The following is a 21,357-nucleotide window of genomic DNA, read 5'->3' on the forward strand; positions in this document are numbered from 1 at the left end:
CCTTTAGAAACTTCAAAAATACATCAAACCAAATTTGGACTGTGAGACACAAACTGGGCTCTTTTGGGCTCTGTCTAGCATAGACCTCCTATTCCACATGGCTGTTCATCGGGCCATTTCTATCAGTGTCTTCTGCTTTCTCTCCCTTTGCCTACCTGAATCAACCCCCTATCTAGAATTTGCTACCAGACAAAATATAGATTTTTAGCAGAGGGAAAAAAAAAAGAGAAAGACCTGATTTGGAATATTGCCTATAGATATTAAGAAATCATGAAATGTTACAAATGTATCTGCTTGGGTATTAGTTTAAAAATAATTGATAGCTGCATGAAATTCTCATTTTTCCTCATCCATAGAGGTAGGACTAGTTAGGCAGAGTTTGATATTTAAAAATTCATCTGCTGAGAGAGCTGAATTTCGAAAGGACCATTTTCTTTCTAACAAAAAGATGTATTCATTCATTTTATAATACAGAAACAATGAAATATGCTATATTAAAAATGCACCCTCCATTTCTAAAAATTCACTTTTGAGCATTTTCCAAATGTAAAAATTCTCATGCATATGAAGTACTGTTTCAGAAGGTTGTGAGAAAGCCAAGGTAACAGTTTCTATTATTAAAAGTTTTGCATTTCAGTATGACACATTTGTAGTATTGAAACACCCAGTTAATGCTGACTTCTGAGAACTTATTTGTTTTGCTTGTCTCAGTTCCATATGCTTTGTCTCTAAATTATGAACACATCGAGGTTTCTACCATTATGCAGTCTAAATCATTGCTATACTCATTTGTACGTGAAAATTATTCACCCATGTGTGAAGAGCTGCCCTCCTGGACATCTGAAGCATTTAGACCATTAAATTTCAGGTAACTTAAATTCTTGCCCCCAAACTCCTATGCTGTGTTCCTCTGGTTTTCTAACTCATCAAAGCCAAGTTCTGAAGCCAGAATATATCATGCACTGTTACTTCCAGTTGGTGTTAATGTTTATTATGCTTCTCACAAGTGCAGATAACTTCACATTTGCATCATTAATAGACTTCTTTCAGAGCCTCTGCTCCTTCTGCTTCCTGCCTCTATTAGTCATCAGTAGACATGTTGGCGTGGTTATTCACCTCCCCGCTTGTGAAAGTGCACTGTAAAATCTAAAGTGCTGAATATGTGTGAGATGTTGTTACTAATAACAGCATCTACAGTCTACAAGGCAGCATACAGAGTACTCCAGCTACAGAAACGTTTTCAATGGTTTTGTGAGACTTGTGAGAAAGACAGTAAAATGTGTGGAAAAGTATTGCCTGTCAGACAGGAAGCATGGGTCCCGGTTCCTATTGAACTATTTAGCTGCTCTTAATTTAGTTCTGAGTGCTAAGTCTTTTATATACTACACTTTTATATACCACATTATTCCTTCATTTAATCCTCAAACTCCTACAAATTAGTTTTTATTGTAACCTTTTAACAGATAAGACTAGAACTCTGAGGTATTGGGTAATTTGCCTAGGATATCATCACCACGAGTCAGTGGCAGAAACACAGTGTGGACCCAGAACTGTCTTGATTCCAAAAACTCTGCCTCTCACCAGTCCACTTTTAACTGATAGGCTACAATGCTGCTCGGGAAAGCTGCTGAAGAAGAAAAAGAGCTCCTGAATCAAGTGGAGAATTACTGCAGTGGGTGGGAGTGTGGATCAGACGATCTTCAAGGAGACAGCTCCTTCTAGATCCAGTGATTCTATGAAATAAGTAGGCAGCACTTATCCGCATTACACACTGGGAAGGAAGGGAAGGAAGGGAAGGGAGAGGAATGACAAAGCAGAAGCTTGCAGTCAGCTCTTTTCAGCATTCTGCATATGTTTACTTCTGCTCTGGCCCCGCCCCCTTGGGGCTTCAGACTTCTATTTGGCTCCCCTCCAAACAAGCAGAGCACCCATCACTTGCATACTCCTCACTTAAAAAAAAAAAATCAGTCTGTACTGCAAGTGGAAAGAAAAACTCTTAAAGTGTCCTCAAGGGCTCAGCTCCAGCATAATCTAAAATATGTGATCAGAGAGTGTCAATAATAAAATGAGTGAAAACATCTTTATTTAAAACATTGTATGTACATGAATGCCACATTAATGCCAATTCAAGCATGAAATGTTGAGCATTTCTTGGAATATGGTTTGGGATTTGAGAGGCACAAAGGTACCTGCAAGATGGCTTTGGTGTAGTTATAAATATAAATAGAAATAAAATAACAGTTGCATCTTCATTTATAATGACTATATACTGTGGCCTCAAAGCTGCAGAGAGTGGATGCCAAAATCTGTCTTTCATTAACATATGCCTTAAATGACAGGGAAGAGGTGTTAAGACAAAATTACATTTTCCTCTGCGTATGAATCAGCAACATGCAGTAACAAGCAAGTAATAATAGTTCTGCGTGTGAGTGTCTGCAGAGGGTAAGAAAAACAGCATCAAATTGAAAGTGCAAGTTCATCTGCAAGAGGGCCCAGGTGGCGGCAGAGCACAGCTCCCTTGAGCACCATTCTGAAGTGTCTCAGGGCACAGTGACCCTGACTCTGGCAAGCCAGGTTGGCATGAGCTGCATGGGGCACACATTAAAACCTCCAGATGGCTCAAAGCAGCCCACCCTCAAGCTGCTCCCAGAGCTTGTCAAAAGCACACTACAAGGCACCACCACTAGCCAACGGTTTAAAACAGGTGCTTTGGATTCTACGGTGCATGTGGTTTCACAACCACTTAACCTTCAGTCAGGAAGAGCTAGAGGCAGGTGAAGAGATAAATAAGGTTAATGGTACATAAGGAGCAAAAAAGGATATTTAAGAGCATGTGGATGTCAAATAGTCACACATAGTGTTTGGTTAGCAGTGTCCTTGGCATCCCTGTGATTTGTGTGCTTATCTTTTATTTTCTTTCAGCAGATAGGCACTAAGTAGAGCCTGGACTCCAGAAAATATATGCTTTTCTATCAGGTGTTCCCTGCCAAATTAGGTGAGCTCTTGATTGCCTCCTACAAAAGGCCCAAACATCTCTCCTACTTGGGCCTACTCAAGAAAACTATGAGTTTTAGTATCGTTAACACAGATTCTTTGGCAGTGTTTTCAACCCATTGCTCCTTTACATGAGACTTCTAGTTCTTTGCAGGAAAAGCAGAAGTTAATTTTTTTTTTCTTACATAATCTTTAGATATCAATTGTTGGTTGTTTCAGAACACTTTAGGGAAGGACAATTACCCTTTCAAGTCTTTTAAGACTGTATCATTGGTAAAAAGCTCTAAAACAGTGTAGCTTCCTGACATTAATGAGATATTGTTGAGTCTCTTGCGTTAGTTTGTTGTTCAGTCACTCAGTTGTGTTTTGTTTTGTTTTAATGCTGTGTACTTAACAAAAGCAACTATGGTTGCTGCCTCATTTCTCTCACCTCCAGCCTCTTGAGAGAAACTTGTCTTTCTCCTGAGTCTGTCCTGCTGAACAGAACGTAATAGCTCTCTATACATCTTTAGTTATGCTCCCCTCCTTCAGGTGAGCTGAGACAGCGTCCCCTAAGCAGCATTGGAACTTGCACTGAAAATTGCCTGAAAGAGAATGGCTGAAATTGCCAGCGTCACATGCTGCATTGAAGCAAGGAAATTTCTGCCTCCGAGGATAATAGCTTTTCTCCTTGCTCATACATCTTCCTTCACAGCCCTCATTTATTTTAATGTATATATTCCACTTTGACTCTCTGGAAGTTATTTTTTAAAGGTTTTTAAAAAATCCAAATGAAAGATGAAATTCAGGATCCAGAAAGGCATCTATTCTATTTATCCTGTCATGAATGTGTTCTTAATCAACCAGTCTTTCTGAGCATCTCTTCATTTGCTGCTTTGTTTCGTAATAGAACACTCGGGCTCTGGAGATTAATGAGACAAAGCTTCATTATAACCATCCTTGTTCTACTCCCATGTCTTACAGGCTTTCTCTTCCTAACTCACTCTCCAGGTGCTTCTTTCTCTTGCCAAATAGTGCAAGGAAATACTTCTGCAGATCTTTTGTTTACTTTAGAAAAAAACACTGATCTAGGCTTTCCCATTTGGGGCAGTGCTGCTCATTTCCTGACTGGCCTTTAAAGTTTGGCTCAGTAGCAACCTGGGGATTTGTTTTCTACCCAGAGCGAAAGGAGCTTGGTGCCCAACGGCCCCATGCTGGAATGAGAATTAAAATTCTACTCATTCCCTGGATAAGCAAGCTGATGCTTTCCTCGTAGACTTTTTTTCCCATTCCTCAAAGTTTTGATGTTTAGTCATTTAGCTTTGGCTTTTGAGAGACATTTTAATAGGATTGTTTCTCCTCCAAGTGCATTCAGAAGCTGATCATGGGTACAAGGAAACTCTCAAGAAGGACGAATTCCCCGTTTGCTGTTTTTTACCTACAATGAAAATGATGTACAACACATGCGGTGTTTAGCCCTTCTGCATGCAGTTCCACACCCAGCTGCCTGGCCTGGGAAAGAAGAAGCTGGGACACCCGAAGAATCTGGCGTGAGCCACCTCCCTTTCTCAGTCCGCAAGACTGCCGAGTCAACGAAGCCTTGGTTATCACCCAGTTGCGTTTTCTTGTTTCATGTAAGCTTTGCAAATCTTGTGCTTTCTTCTCCTGGCACATTTACATTAAGTTTGATTCTAGTTGTGCATCTTTATCTATACTAGAGTTATGGTTATATATGAATATAAGTTACTCTTCATTCATTCTACCATGGGGAATTTATCCATAGTTTGTTATGAGGTGTCAATAACTTTCTAAACCTGGAGCCTATACTTTAAATATACTGATGCATTTTTAAGTTAAAAGATGTTTAAACTAGGATAGTTGAATGATAAAAATAGAAAACCTTGACTGATAAAGGTCTTCACTACATTGGGTGGGTGTTGTCTTTAAGGACTTAATCTATAATAGAAAATAATATGGCAAATAAAATACCATATGGGGAGGGAGTTACAGACAAAGTTATTGGCATAGACAAGGTCCAGTTAAGGAAGCATACCATGTCAGTATGGTGACAAGGAATCTAGGGTCAGGCACATACAGACAGTCACCACTGTGGAAGGCTACCAGTAGAAGCAGCTGGCACTCTGGCCTAGAGAAAGTAGGCAGTGTTCACAGGCAGAGTGGCCAAATACTGTTCCAGTGACCCAAAGAAAAATGCAAGGTCAGGGAAGATTGTGGCAAGAGTGACTTCTAATTGAAATTCAGAGAACTAGACTGCAAGCTTAAGTGCCTCCTAGCCTGGCCCAGGAAGAACCAAAGGCTTCAGAGGCCATGAGCTGTGTTTTTGTTTACCTGAATCATACCACAGAAATGGCCATTAAGACATTTTGTTCTTAATACGTTTTAGAAGAGCAAAGACTTGCTTTTATCTGATTCTTCCTTTTGATTTCAGAGCCTTGTGTTTGTTTTCACAAAGTATGAGTTTATTGATATCCATAAATCTGGAAAGATAGGTTGCAGTTTTAGGATAAACACACCCAGAAAGGTGCAGGCAGAAGGGGATGTTGGCCAAGCCAGCAGATTGTCCTCATTTCCCAGTGTGACATAGGAAAGTCTAGCTCCTACTTTGCAGAAGGGAACATATTAGGTATCAGTATAATAGAGCCACAAAATGATTAAGATGTGCTGGCCTTCTGCAAGGAAATGAGGGCAAGTAAATACAGGCCAGAATAGCCTGTGATACAATACCACAATATGTAGTCACCCCCATCTGGTGAAGTTCAAGAGGCCCCCAGAGTATCCCTGTGTTGCTTGCCCAGATTTTAAACCAACTGAGAAAGACCAAGGTGCCAAAAGATGAAAATAAAACGTGAAGCTGATATTGGAGAGAAAGGCTCAGGGTGCATGGAAACAGTTGTCCCCCTAGTACTGAACCCCAGAATCAAAATCTGCAGCTGGACAGCTGGGCTGGGAGAATCTACCCATGAGTGAATGCCCCCAACCTTTTACAGAGTACCTGGCGTCCAAGAGACAGTGAAAAAGGACTAGGTTAAACATGACTAATTTACTTCCCAGATTCACTTTTCATCTAAGTCACTTCACCTCTCCCAGGAATGAGGAAGACAGGACTCAAGAGACCGTTTGCTGTCCCTCCACATGGCAAGAAACAACAGGAGTGGAAATTACCCCAACGTCTTATAAGTACGGGGTTAAAACATAGCCCACATCTACTGAGACTAGAAGAACACTGTGGAGTGGACTCCACTTTGTTGTTTTGTCACTTGCTGAGTCATCTGCTCAGCATTTACCTGTAAGCCTGTGGCAGCTTACCTGGTCTGTAAGCATCTTTCTTAGTGATGGGTAGAATCTGCACAGTATGCTCTGACACTTGTACATGGTAAGAATACTAGGAACTGCAAACAAAATGAATTTCCGAAGTTACAACCAGTGACTTATTCTGGGAACCCCACTACACTTAAATCTTTACTAGACGTCACTAAATAAATGGCCAGGAGGTCTCGCAACTCTGCCAAGCAGCACTTCTTCACTGACTCACTGTATACCAGCACTTCTCAAACTATTCGAGGTGAAGAACCACTGGTTGCTTTTTGTTTTATTTTACCAGTTTCCACATGTCCCAGATCAATAGTTTCATAAAACACAATAACGGTAAATTAACAGGAAAAAAAAATGACTCCAGTTCCTGGCATTGTCTCCTGGTTCCTGCCCTCTCCTCACAATCTCCTTGTTACTGCCCATTCATTCAGTGTGTGGGGCTTCCCTGCTTAGGTGAAGAATCCACCTGCCAATGTAGGAGATGCGGGTTCGATCTCTGGGTCAGGAAGATCCCCTGGAGAAGGAAGTGGCAGCCCACTCCAGTATTCTTGCCTGGGAAGTCCCATGGACAGAGGAGCCTGGCCGGCTGCACTCCATAGGGTCTCAAAGACTTGGACATGACTTAGCGACTGAACGACCAAGAACAACTACCGCCAATGTGCACCAGTTACATGTCAGGCATTCCTCTTGGTATGGGGAATGAAGGGATGAACAGGAAAAGGTAAAGTTAGGAAAGCCCAAGATTTTCATTAGCTAGCACAGATACAAATTTACTCAGTCTCTCTGCCAGACCCCATCAGGAACTGGGAATGAAACACCAGCACCAGGTCACAGTCCCCCACCTTGACCTGCTCTGCTGTAAACCATAGCGAGGGGACTTCCCTGGAGGTCCAGCGGTTAAGACTCCACGCTTCCTCTGCAGGGGGCGCAGGTTCAGTCCCTAGTCAGGGAACTAAGATCCCACATGCCGTGTGGCATGGCCAAAAAAATAAATAATAAGCCACAGGGGGACTAAAAACCTACGTCAGAGTATTTGTCTGACTTTGCCTCCTGAACCCTGTTGTCTCTCTTTCCCTCAGAGTGTACTGTGCCAGGACCTAGGCTCCTGCACCTAGAAATGTTTGGTCCAATGCTCAGTGTTTTTGCTGCTATCCTTCTCATCAAGTTGTCTGTGTGAAGTAAACAAAACCACACCTCACCACCCTGCTGTCACCAGAGTTCTTTTTTTATTATTATTCTTTATTGAAGGATAATTGCTTTACAGAATTTTGCTGTTTTCTGTCAAACCTCAACATGAATAAGCCATAGATATACATATATCCCCTTCCTTTTGAACTTCCCTCGCATCTCCCTCCCCATCCCACCCCTCTAGGTTGATACGGAGCCCCTGTTTGAGTTTCCTGAGCCATACAGCAAATTCCTGTTGGCTATCTATTTTACATATGGTTTTTATTGGTTCACTTTTTAAATTCTTGACTTTTTTGTGACTATGTGAATCGGTCCAAAGTACTTTCTATGCTGACGTAAAATGGAAAGAGAGATGATTCAGTTCTTTTGTTGAAATCAAAACCTGGATATTTTCCCCCCACTCAATAGTATTTAAATGCTGGGTTGATGCCAAACTCAACATGGAGAACTTGGGGGAAGGCCAGTGACAGATAAAATATTATTAATAGTGTTTTAAATAGGAGCCATGATTAGAGAGGCCAAAGAAAATGTGTTTATTAACCCTGGAAGAATATCACATTAGAAGATGAGAATGATAGCTCCCAGGTAGAAACAGAAAGAGAGTTCTCAGAGAAGAAACATGGGACCTGTTTAGATATAAATGCTAGCTGTGCTTCTGCTGGTTGTGTAACCTTAAACAAGATACTTAACAACCCTGAGCCTCAGTAATCGGAGATCATATTGCATACCTGAAGACTTGCAAGGACTAAATATAACGCACATCAAGTCAAAGGCATGATGCCTGGAGATAATCGGCCCTTCAGTTCAGTTCAGTCGCTCAGTCGTGTCCGGCTCTGCGACCCCATGAATTGCAGCACGCCAGGCCTCCCTGTCCAGCACCAACTCTTGGGGTTCACTCAAACTCATGTCCATCGAGTCAGTGATGCCATCCAACCATCTCATCCTCTGTCGGCCCCTCCTCCTCCTGCCCCCAACCCCTCCCAGCATCAGGGTCTTTTCCAATGAGTCAGCTCTTCGTATGAGGTGGCCAAAGTATTGGAGTTTCAGCTTTAGCATCAGTCCTTCCAATGAACACCCAGGACTGATCTCCTTTAGAATGGACTGGTTGGATTTCCTTGCAGTGCAAGGGACTCTTCAAGAGTCTTCTCCAACACCACAGTTCAAAAGCATCAGTTCTTCAGCGCTCAGCTTTCTTCACAGTCAACGCTCACATACATACATGACTACTGGAAAAACCATAGCCTTGACTAGATGGACCTTTGTTGGCAAAGTAATGTCTCTGCTTTTGAATATGCTATCTAGGTTGGTCATAACTTTCCTTCCAAGGAGTAAACGTTTTTTCATTTCATGGCTGCAGTCACCATCTGCACTGATTTTGGAGCCCCCCAAAATAAAGTCTGACACTGTTTCCATTGTTTCCCCATCTATTTCCCATGAAGTGATGGGATCAGATGCCATGATCTTCATTTTCTGAATGTTGAGCTTTAAGCCAACTTTTTCACTCTCCTCTTTCACTTTCATCAAGAGGCTTTTTAGTTCCTCTTCACTTTCTGCCATAAGGATGGTGTCCTCTACATATCTGAGGTGATTGATATTTCTCCCGGCAATCTTGATTCCAGCTTGTGCTTCTTCCAGCCCAGCGTTTCTCATGATGTACTCTGCATATAAGTTAAATAAGCAGGGTGACAATATACAGCCTTGACATATTCCTTTTCCTATTTGGAACCAGTCTGTTGTTCCATGTCAAGTTCTAACTGTTGCTTCCTGACCTGCATACAGATTTCTCAAGAGGCAGGTCAGGTTGGTCCTTAGTAAGTGGTAATTAATAGACTTTTTTAAAACAAAGGATGGTGATCAAATCTTTATCTTTTTGAATGGAGGAGCAATGTACTCTTCGTGTAATATAAATATTGTAAGTTAGGCATAAGAAACTTTTCCTAACTGTAAAGAGTTGAGTTTTCTTACTTCAAATTATTGCTGTCTCCTTGGCTTACATTCAGTTCATTTCAAGCATGTATTAAGCATCTGTCCACCATGTGCCAGAAACTGCTGGACACAGCATACTGGAATGAATAAGACTTGGCCCTTGCTCTTTAGATGCCCACAACTTAGGATGGATGCCCATCTGTTTGAGATGTGGTGTCTCCTACTTAAAGTCTCTTGGCTTTGGCTGGCCACTACCATTTGACCACCATAGTCAAGTATCAATTGGCATCCTAATTTTTCAGACGCTTTTCAAAGCCCTCCATGAATACATCTAGTCATGTGCTACCCAGCAAAAACCAAACAGCATGTAGAACAAGTCCTCAAGATGTAGCCCCTGTGTCACATACCCTCTGGTGTTCAAGTCCTTTAAAACAAACATTTTTTAATATTTATTTATTTATTTGGCTAAGTCAGGTCTCCCATTGCAGCTCGTGGGATCTTCGATCTTCGTTGCAGCATACAGGACCTTTTAACTGCAGCATGTGGGATCTAGTTCCCTGACCATGGATTGAACCCAGGCCCCCTGCACTGGGAGAGTGGAGTCTTAGCAACTGGATCTCTAGAGAAGTTCCAAATCACTTTTAATAATGCTACCTATACCTCTACACAGATCTCCTCCTGCCACAGCATTTAGGGCATCCCCTTAAATACCTCTCAGTACCATTCCTGCATTACTTCAATCCACCCAACCTATCACAGTTGGATGAGGTCTAGGCTGCCTTCAAGAGAACTGTATGCCTCTGTTAGTGCTACAAAACCCCACCCTATAAAAAATGATTCATCTGAGCTGATCATCCAACCAAAGAACCTCATTTGGCTCATCTCTCTATAGTCATCACCTGATCACATAAATTAAAAAAAAAAAAACTAGCCTCTGTAGAGGCCAGAAATAAACCCTTGCATACATGCTTAAGTGATTTTTCCAAAGGGTGTTGTGATCATTCAGTGGGGAAAGGACAGTCTTTCCAATAAATTATGTTGGAAAGACTGGATTTCCACACTCAAAAGAATTGTTAGACCCTAACTTTAGATCACATAGAAAAATTAATTCAAGATGAATTTTTTAAAAACCCCAAATGTAAAACATAAAACTATAAAACTCTTAGAAGAAAACCTAAGGGAAAAGCTTCAAGACATTGGATTTAGTAATAATTTCTTGTAATATGACACCAAAATCATAGGCAACAATAATAGAAAAATGCTCAAGTAGAACACATCAAAATTTAAGACTTTTGTATATCAAAAGACACAACAGAGTGAAAAGGCAACCCACAGAACAGGAGAAAGTATCTGCAAACCTTATATTTGACAAGGGGTTAATATCCAGAATATAGAAAGAACTACAACTCAACAACACCAAATCAATTTAAAAAATGAACAAAGGAATTAAATAGACGTTTCTCCATAGAAGGTATGAAAAATGGCCAGTTAGCATATGAAAAGATGTTCAACATCACTAATCAAAACCACAATGGCGCAGCACCTGACACCCATTCAGTTCGGTTCAGTCTCTTAGTCATGTCCGACTCTTTGCGACCCCATGAATTGCAGCACACCAGGCCTCCCTGTCTATCATCAACTCCCAGAGTTCACTCAAACTCATGTCCATTGAGTCGGTGATGCCATCCACCCATCTCATCCTCTGTCGTCCCCTTCTCCTCCTGCCCCAAATCCCTCCCAGCATCAGAGTCTTTTCCAATGAGAAACTCTTCGCATGAGGTGGCCAAAGTATTGGAGTTTCAGCTTTAGCATCAGTCCTTCAATGAACAGCCAGGACTGATCTCCTTCAGAATGGACTGGTTGGATCTCCTTGCAGTCCAAGGGACTCTCAAGAGTCTTCTCCAACACCACAGTTCAAAAGCATCAATTCTTCAGCGCTCAGCTTTCTTCACAGTCCAACTCTCACATCCATACGTGACCACTTGAAAAACCATAGCCTTGACTAGACGGACCTTTGTTGGCAAAGTAATGTCTCTGCTTTTGAATATGTTGTCTAGGTTGGTCATAATTTTTCTTCCAAGGAGTAAGCATCTTTTAATTTCATGGCTGCAGTCACCATCTGCAGTGATTTTGGAGCCCCCAAAAATAAAGTCTGACACTGTTTCTACTGTTTCCCCATCTATTTCCCATGAACTGAAGGGACCAGATGCCATGATCTTCGTTTTCTGAATGTTGAGCTTTAAGCCAACTTGTTCACTCTCCTCTTTCACTGACACTCATTAGGATGGCACTATTAAAAAACAGAAGATGACAAGTGTTGGCAAGAATGTGGAGAAATTGGAACACTTGTGCCCTGTTAATCAGAAAGAAAAACAGTGCAGCCACCTATGGAAAACGGTATGGTGGTTCCTCAAAAAGTTAAAGGTAGAATTACCGTGTAAGCCAGCAGCCCCACTTCTGGATGTATATCCAAAAGAATTAGAAGCGGGGACCCAAAGTGGTATATATTCATAGAAGCATTATTCATAATAACCGAAAGGTGGAAGCAACCCAAGCATTCATCAGCAATGACTGGGTAAACAAAACATGGTATATACATAAAAGAGATGTTATTCAGTACTCAAAAGGAAGAAAATTCTGACACATGCTACCACATAGATAAACCTTGAGGACATTTTGCTAGCTGAAATAAGCCAGTCACAAAAGGACAAGGTGTGATTCCACTTAAAGATACATGTAACTCATAGAGACAGAAAAGCGTCATGACTGGATACAGCAATGATTTCTTAGACTATGACACCATATTCAAATTTACAGAGACAGTAAGTAGGCTAGAGTTGCCAAGGTTTAAGTTTTGCAAGATGCAAGTGTTGTGTAGATGGATGGTGCTGATGGTAATACAGTGTGAATGTACGTAATGCTACTGAGCTGTACACTCAAAATGGTTGATGGTAAATTTTATGTGTATTTTTACCACAGTTAAAAACACAAACCAGCCTTTGTGTTGAGCCTGGTCTTCCCAAATCATGAATTTGCGGTCTTTTGTTGCTAGCTCTGTTCTTCCCACCCAGTTTCCATACAGATCACCCTGTCTACCACTGTTGTTCACTATTCCCAGCCCACTTGGACTCAGCCTGGCACCTTGCACACACTCTCATCGTCCACTCCATGGAGAGAGGAGTTAAGTACAAGAGATCCTGGGCTCCCACCACCACAGAACCTTCTCATAATGCCCACCACTAAGAATATTCTAGAATCATCAAACCCTTCACCAAGCAAACCTGGAAAAATCTCAGACCTTCCACCAACCCTTGTGGCTGGAAGTGATGGGTAAATAGAGAGTGTTTAAAGAAAAGGTGTTGCATTGACTTTCCCTGTGTGCTGGTGTTACATTGACTTTGCCTGTGTGCTAGCACAACAGGAAAAAGCCACCCTGGCATTTAGGGTCTTCATGAGAATTTTAGGCACTGCCTCTACTCCAGCTCTCCATCGCCTGCCTTCAGACAAAAATGTTCATTTCCCTTTTCCTGATCTTACATCTCCCTTCAGAGTTCATGTTCACCTTCTTACCTGTTACCTTGGCTTCCCTGCTATTTCAGTCCAAAGATCTCTTTCAACTGTGCTCCCTAAGGCTTGGTCCTAATGAGTGTCTGGCACACCTGGGAGGTAGGAAGCAATAGAGAATGTACATGCTATCAAATTCAGTATCTTCTTGACTTTAAAGAATATTTAGGTGACCAAGTTAAAAGTTTTGGTCATATAAAATGAAGCCATATACACTTTCTGTTTTGCCCTTTTTTATTAAAAATGAATATTATTTTGTTACTATCTCTGCCCACCAGAGGAGTCTGTTGGAAATACAGAATCTGTCCCCACCCCAGATGCTTTGAATCAGGATCTATATTTTAATAAGATCTCCAGGTAATTCATATGGATATTAGAACCAAAACTGTTCTAGAAAGCCTCTAGAGGCTTTTATCCTATTGGAGCAATGGATCTCCACATTGGCTGTGCCTTAGAAACACCTGGGACGCTCTTAAAACATATTGATCGTTCGGTCCTACAACTTTATTCTGATTTTATCTATCCATGGGGACCATGAGCATTGGTGTTTATTTTTGATTCTCAGAGATTTTGATGCCTAGCCAGGGTGGAGAACCATTGAGAGTATGACTTAAAATACCACAGAGAATTCCATGACTTTTGAACTGATTTGGAGATGCAAAAGAGTAGAGTCAGACTGTAAAGTGTAAATAGGTTTTGAATCTAAATATATGAATATTAACTTGAAACTAGAGATTGTGTGTATAAGCGACTTTTAAAGTCTTCCTCTCTTATTCCTGAGCTTCCCAAGTGGCACTAGTGGTAAAGAATCCACTTGCCAATGCAGGAGACACAAGAGACATGGGCTCGATTCCTGGGTTGGGAAGATCCCCTGGAGTAGGAAATGGCAACTCACTCCAGTATTCTTGCCTGGAAAATTCCATGGACAGAAGAGACTGGCGGGTCACAGGCCACTGGGCTGCAGAGAGTTGAACATGACTGAACAATTAAGCACACACACACTCTTATTCCTTATTTGTATGTCATTGTCTTCTTATTAGAGTGTCTCAAGGGCTTTCTTCCATTAAATGGCATCCAGGGCTTTCCATCAAGCCCATGCTCCTGTCCCAGGGACCAAAGCTGGTGCTGCTGTCAGGGGCTCAGGTACAAAGTACTGGTGGGAGCAGCCAGCACTATCAGTTTGGCTGCTGGTACTATTTATTTGAATACTCCAGAAACTCACTGTACTAATACACACTGCTCAGGCATGCTAGAACCCCAGCAGTAGACACCTTGTGGCCTCAAATGTCCTCATATACACTTCTTGCAAATCAGCTGTGGGGGCTCAACATAACCATTCAACACAAACACACAAACAACTTTAGTATCACCACACCAACCTACAGCTTCCAAAATTTCTTTAGCCTCTTCCTATGTGTTTTGATTTTTATTTGTCCTTTCAGAGAGCCCAGTCCAAATTGATCATCATCTAAATGGGTTTAAGAGCACAGAACTTCACCTGCCAGGTGGGTCTACTTTTCCTGAAGATATGCTTTACTTTTGTGGTCATGGGTAAGTAGATGGGGGCCTCTTTGCAAGGCCTGTGTAAACATATATTCACCTATAATCTGCATTCCTATCCCAGGAATTAGTTTTAAGATATTTAAATAGATTTTTTAAAAATCAGTGTTAGAAAACATATTTTAAATGCTTTAAAGTGAAATTCAATTTAATTGATTTATCAAATCTTAATTGAATCCCTGCTGTTACCATCAGGGGAGAATGACTAGCAGCTTCCCCATTGTTATTGAAATACTCATCATCTTGATAAATATTTTGACATGCTTTGAAATGCCAAAAATATGCATGATGTGTATCATACAGTTGAGAATTAGAGCTCTTGCTTTGGCATACAGCTTATTTCAGGTGGGGAAAGAGGGCAGTTGATATTGCAGATACGAAAATAGCATTAGTAAAATAGTAATTTTCTATGGATATGATATATTTCAAGATAGGGTCCTAACAACTTAATTTCTCTGCAACAAATGTACCCTAAATGACAGTAAGTCATTTTGAGGTTGTAATTTCTAACTCCTAATTAAATATGAACAATTGAGCAAGTCAATCTTTTTCTGCCTCAGAGTATTTATTTGTAAAATCAGGAAGTTGAACCAAGAGTCCAATAAGGTCCCTTTCAGCTCTACATGTCAATGATTCTATAAATTCTCAGTTAAAGTATATATTATCAAAAGGCAAAGACAACATCTTCTGTCTTTCCCAGCTCCTGGTTTTGGCATCATGTAGATAATAACAGAAATAAAAACAATTAAAAATCAGAAAAAAAATTCTGCTATCCCAACCTTTGAAAGTATTTTCATTTTATGTTCCATTCTGGTCCTTGAATATATGGATACATACTTTTATATAATTGCAAATAGGTAAAATTTTATATTTGACTTACCTTACTCAACATTATCTAACATTATTATATTATTATCACTCACAATTATAGTTTAAGTGGCCACATAATATTCCATTTCATTAATGTACCATAGTGTAAGTATTTCTATATTTGTAAATTTAGATTGCTTTTAATGTTTGATAAATGCTGCAGCAAACTTTGTATTCATATGAGTCTTCTTTTGAATAATTTTCTAAGAATAAATTCTAGAGATGTGATTACTGAGTTCAAGAGAGTCTCTTTACAATTGCTTATAAGCAATGACAAGTGGCTTTCCTAAAACCTTAATGATTTATATTATTTCCTCCTTATCTGAGAGTGACAGTTTAACCAAAGTCTCACCAAAATGTGGTATGAAATGACACTTAATGTCAATGTACATTTCTTTGATTACAGGCAATCTTGAACATTTTTCCATTTGTGATTGCGTTTTAGCTTCTGTGAAGCGTCTCAGTTTACTTCAGTTCAGTCTCTCATTCATGACCGACTCTCTGTGACCCCATGAACCGCATCATGCCAGGCCTCCCTGTCCATCACCAACTCCTGGAGTCCACCCAAACCCATGTCCATTGAGTCGGTGAACCATCCAACCATCTCATCCTCTGTCGTCCCCTTTTGCTCCTGCCCTCAATCTTTCCCACCATCAGGGCCTTTTCAGACAAGCCAGCTTTTCGCATCAGGTGGCCTCAGGATTGGAGTTTCAGCTTCAGCATTAGTCCCTCCAATGAACACCCAGGACTGATCTCCTTTAGGATGGACTGGTTGGATGTCCTTGCAGTCCAAGGGACTCTCAAGAGTCTTCTCCAACACCACAGTTCAAAAGCATCAATTCTTTGGCACTCAGCCTTCTTCACAGTCCAGCTCTCACATCCATACATGACTACCGGAAAAACCATAGCCTTGACTAGACGGACCTTAGTTGGCAAAGTAATGTCTCTGCTTTTGAATATGCTATCTAGGTTGATCATAGCTTTCCTTCCAAGGAGTAAGCGTCTCTTAATTTCATGGCTGCAGTAACCATCTGCAGTGATTTTGGAGCCCCCAAAAATAAAATCAGCAACTGTTTCCACTATTTCCCCACTTATTTCCCATGAAGTGATGGGACTGGATGCCATGATCTTCATTTTCTGAATGTTGAGCTTTAAGCCAACTTTTTCACTCTTCTCTTTCAATTTCATCAAGAGGCTCTTTAGTTCTTCACTTTCTGCCATAAGAGTGGTGTCATCTGCATATCTGAGGTTATTGATATTTCTCCTGGCAATCTTGATTCCAGCGTGTGCTTCTTCCAGTCCAGCGTTTCTCATGATGTACTCTGCATATAAGTTAAATAAGCAGGGTGACAATATACAGCCTTGACGTACTCCTTTTCCTATTTGGAACCAGTCTGTTGTTCCATGTCGAGTTCTAACTATTGCTTCCTGACCTGCATACAGATTTCTTAAGAGGCAAGTCAGGTGGTCTGGTATTCCCATCTCTTTCAGAATTTTCCACAGTTTAATGTTCTCCACACAGTCAAAAGCTTTGGCCTAATCAATAAAGCAGAAGTAGATGTTTTTCTGGAACTCGCTTGCTTTTTCAATGATCCAGAGGATACTGGCAATTTGATCTCTGGTTCCTCTGCCTTTTCTAAAACCAGCTTGAACATCTGGAAGTTCACAGTTCATGTACTGCTGAAGCCTGGCTTGGAAAATTTTGAGCATTATTTTACTAGTGTGTGAGATGAGTGCAACTGTGTAATAGTTTGAGCATTCTTTGGCATTGCCTTTCTTTGGGATTGGAATGAAAACTGACCTTTTCCAGTCGTGTGGCCACTGCTGAGTTTTCCAAATTTGCTGACATATTGAATGCAGCAGTTTAACAGCATCATCATTCACGATTTGAAATAGCTCTACTGGAATTCCATCACCTCCACGAGCTTTGTTTGTAATGATGCTTCCTAAGGCCCACTTGACTTCACATTCCAGGATGTCTGGCTCTAGGTGAGTGTGAGTGATCACACTATCATGATTATCTGGGTCATGAAGATCTTTTTTTGTACAGTTCTGTGTATTTTTGCCACCTCTTCTTAATATCTTCTGCTTCTGTTAGGTCCATACCATTTCTGTCCTTTATTGTGCCCATCTTTGCATGAAATGTTCCCTTGGTATGTCTAATTTTCTTGAAGAGATCTCTAGTCTTTCCCATTCTATTGTTTTCCTCTATTTATTTGCATTGACCCCTGAGGAAGGCTTTCTTATCTCTCCTTGCTAGTCTTTAGAACTCTGCATTCAGATGCTTATATCTTTCCTTTTCTCCTTTGCTTTTCGCTTCTCTTCTCTTCACAGCTATTTGTAAGGCCTCCTCAGACAGCCATTTTGCTTTTTTGCATTTCTTTTCCATAGGGATGGTCTTGATTCCTGTTTCCTGTATAGTGTCACGAACCTCCATCCATAGTTCATCAGGCACTCTGTCTATCAGATCTAGTCCCTTAAATCTATTTCTCACTTCCACTGTATAGTCATAAGGGATTTTATTTAGATCATACATGAATGGTCTAGTGGTTTTCCATACTTTCTTCAATTTAAGTCTGAATTTGGCAATAAGGAGTTCATGATCTGAGCCACAGTCAGCTCCCAGTCTTGTTTTTGCTGACTGTATAGAGCTTCTCCATCTTTGGCTGCAAAGAATATAATCAATCTGATTTCGGTGTTGACCATCTGGTGATGTCCATGTGTAGAGTCTTTTCTTGTGTTGTTGGAAGAGGGTGTTTGCTATGACTAGTGCGTTCCCTTGGCAGAACTCTATTAGCCTTTGTCCTGCTTCATTCTGTACTCCACGGCCAACCCTTGCCTGTTACTCCAGGTATCTCTTGACTTCCTACTTTTGCATTCCAGTCCCCTATAATGAAAAGGACATCTTTTTTGGGTGTTAGTTCTAGAAAGTCTTGTAGGTCTTCATAGACCCGTTCAACTTCATCTTCTTCAGGGTTACTGGTCTAATTGTGAAGTGTCTAATTGTACCTTTTTCCATTTATCTGGCTGTGCAACTGTAGATGAGTCACTTAACTTCTCTGTGGCTCTGTTTTCTTATTGGTAAACAGACTACTAATTAATAGTACGTGGGCCTTAGAAAGCATCACTACGAACAAAGCTAGTGGAGGTGATGGAATTCCAGCTGAGCTCTTTCAAATTCTGAAAGATGATGCTGTCAAAGTGCTGCACTCAATATGCCAGCAAATTTGGAAAACTCAGCAGTGGCCACACGACTGGAAAAGGTCGGTTTTCATTCCAATCCCAAAGAAAGGCAATGCCAAAGAATGCTCAAACTACCGCACAATTGCACTCATCTCACACACTAGTAAAGTAATGCTCAAAATTCTCCAAGCTAGGCTTCAGCAATACATGAACCGTGAACTTCCAGATGTTCAAGCTGGTTTTAGAAAAGGCAGGGGAACCAGAGATCAAATTGCCAACATCTGCTGGATCATCGAAAAAGCAAGAGAGTTCCAGAAAAACATCTCTTTCTGCTTTATTGACTATGCCAAAGCCTTTGACTGTGTGGATCACAATAAACTGTGGAAAATTCTGAGAGAGATGGGAATACCAGACCACCTGACCTGCCTCTTGAGAAATCTATATGCAGGTCAGGAAGCAACAGTTAGAACTGAACATGGAACAACAGACTGATTCCAAATAGGAAAAGGAGTACGTCAAGGCTGTATATTGTCACCCTGCTTATTTAACTTATATGTAGCGTACATCATGAGAAATGCTGGACTGGAAGAAGCACAAGCTGCAATCAAGATTGCAGGAAGAAATATCAATAACCTCAGATATACAGATGACACCACCCTTATGGCAGAAAGTGAAGAGGAACTAAAAAGCCTCTTGATGAAATTGAAAGAGAAGAGTGAAAAAGTTGGCTTAAAGCTCAACATTCAGAAAACGAAGATCATGGCATCCGGTCCCATCACTTCATGGGAAATAGATGGGGAAACAGTGGAAACAGTGTCAGACTTTATCTTTGGGGGCTCCAAAACCACTGCAGATGGTTACTGCAGCCATAAAATTAAGAGACGCTTACTCCTTGGAAGGAAAGCTATGATCAACCTAGATAGCATATTCAAAAGCAGAGACATTACTTTGCCGACTAAGGTCCATCTAGTCAAGGCTATGGTTTTTCCTGTGGTCATATATGGATGTGAGAGTTGGACTGTGAAGAAGGCTGAGTGCTGAAGAACTGATGCTTTTGAACTGTGGTGTTGGAGAAGACTCTTGAGAGTCTCTTGGACTGCAAGGAGATCCAACCAGTCCATTCTGAAGATCAGCCCTGGGATTTCTTTGGAAGGAATGATGCTAAAGCTGAAACTCCAGTACTTTGGCCACTTGATGCGAAGAGTTGACTCATTGGAAAAGACTTTGATGCTGCGAGGGATTGGGGGCAGGAGGAGAAGGGGACGACAGAGGATGAGATGGCTGGATGGCATCACTGAGTTGATGGACGTGAGTCTGAGTGAACTCGGAGTTGGTGCTGGACAGGGAGGCCTGGCGTGCTGCGATTCATGGGGTCACAAAGAGTCGGACACGACTGAGCGACTGAACTGAACTGAACTGATAGAGTCGATGTTGGATTAAATGGGTTTCTAAATGTAAAGCATATAGAATAGTACCTGATACATGGAGGACCTTCAAAAAAAATGTTAGAATTAGAGCTAGTAGTAGCATTGATATTAGTTATCTCATAGATATTAGTGATTTTCTTTATATCAAAAATTAAAATATTTTTCTAGTCCTTGTATAAATGCATACTTATCTTTGATAACTTAATGAGAAACCTGTATATGTAATATAGATGTAACTTTCTTTTGGCCTGCTGGGTTTGGTAGTTTCCTGTTTCTTGTTTTAATTTCTGGATTAGTTTTGCATGTGTATGTGTACACACACAGGCATATGAGTATAATCTTTTTCACAAATCCAGACACAGTGTCTGTGCAAAAGGGACAGCTCATAAAAATGTTGATTGCAGACAGTGCTTAGAATGGCACACCCAGCTCAATTGAAGAACTGTTCAACCAAGTCATTTAGAAAAATAACAGATAAACAAAACCAGAAGTGAAATCAAACTGCATACATACACTCACTTATAAAACCAAAATCAAAAACAAGCCATGTAAATACATGCACATTACAAATAAAACTGTGAAGGTTTTAAGCCAGAGAAAATAGCCAGATGTAAGCCATGGAAATTTCTCTTTAAGAGTAATTGATTCTCCGTGCGCAATCATTGCCTGATTCCTGGCACACTGAGATCTGAAATAGACCACTCAGAGGAAGAACAAAAAGGCAGCATCAATAAATCGCCTTTGGGAGTATGAGAACTCAGTCCACAACAGCATGGATAGAAGAAATCCTTAGGGAAGGAATTCAGAAGGGATGTAGGGAGCTCAGAAGAGCAAAGTTAGCCATGTTTAAGACCCAAGTTAATCATCTACACAGTGAATGAATTGAGAGAAAAGGATAACGAGAAATTTAAAAAGAGCAAAATGAGTAGTGGGAGGAACTGAAGAAGCCCACTGCACAAATGAGGATCGGAAACTATTTAAACTGGATAATACAGTATGTGTTTTGGCTCTGAGAAGACAGAAGTTGAACTTTTGAGTAGTAATCAAGGACTTGGTCTCAAAGTATTTGCAAAGAGCGCCAGTATGGAGAACAGATGCTGACATTATTGCCAATGGAAATCGCAACGTGATAGTCGGAGTGTGAGACCGAAAGAAACCACAGGGAATTTTTGTGGAAAGCTCGGTATTGAAAATGATTTATGGTTGACTTAAGGAGGAGACAAGGAAAATAAGGCTACAGTATATATACCTCTGACTGCTGCAGACAAAGGGTGTATAAACAGCCATAGCTCTCCAACCTCTTGGACAACAGAGCTCTGCTCACACAGAAAGG

The 21,357-nt window shown here is 40.8% G+C and overlaps 1 long non-coding RNA gene across 2 annotated transcripts in view; it reads left to right on the forward strand.

The window, feature by feature from the left end:
* Positions 1-685: 685 nt before the first annotated feature.
* LOC138433872 (uncharacterized) overlaps positions 686-21,357 on the forward strand; it is a 133,564-nt gene continuing 112,892 nt past the window's right edge. Inside the window, exons 1-3 of one of the 2 annotated variants that reach the window (XR_011254493.1) lie at positions 686-868; positions 4,340-4,607; positions 14,427-14,489. This is a non-coding gene — a long non-coding RNA (uncharacterized lncRNA). The remainder of the gene's footprint in view (positions 869-4,339; positions 4,608-14,426; positions 14,490-21,357) is intronic. The other variant, XR_011254494.1, reaches the window with a different exon arrangement.

This window comes from Ovis canadensis, chromosome 2 (genome assembly GCF_042477335.2).
Source record: "Ovis canadensis isolate MfBH-ARS-UI-01 breed Bighorn chromosome 2, ARS-UI_OviCan_v2, whole genome shotgun sequence".
NCBI lineage: Eukaryota > Metazoa > Chordata > Mammalia > Artiodactyla > Bovidae > Ovis > Ovis canadensis.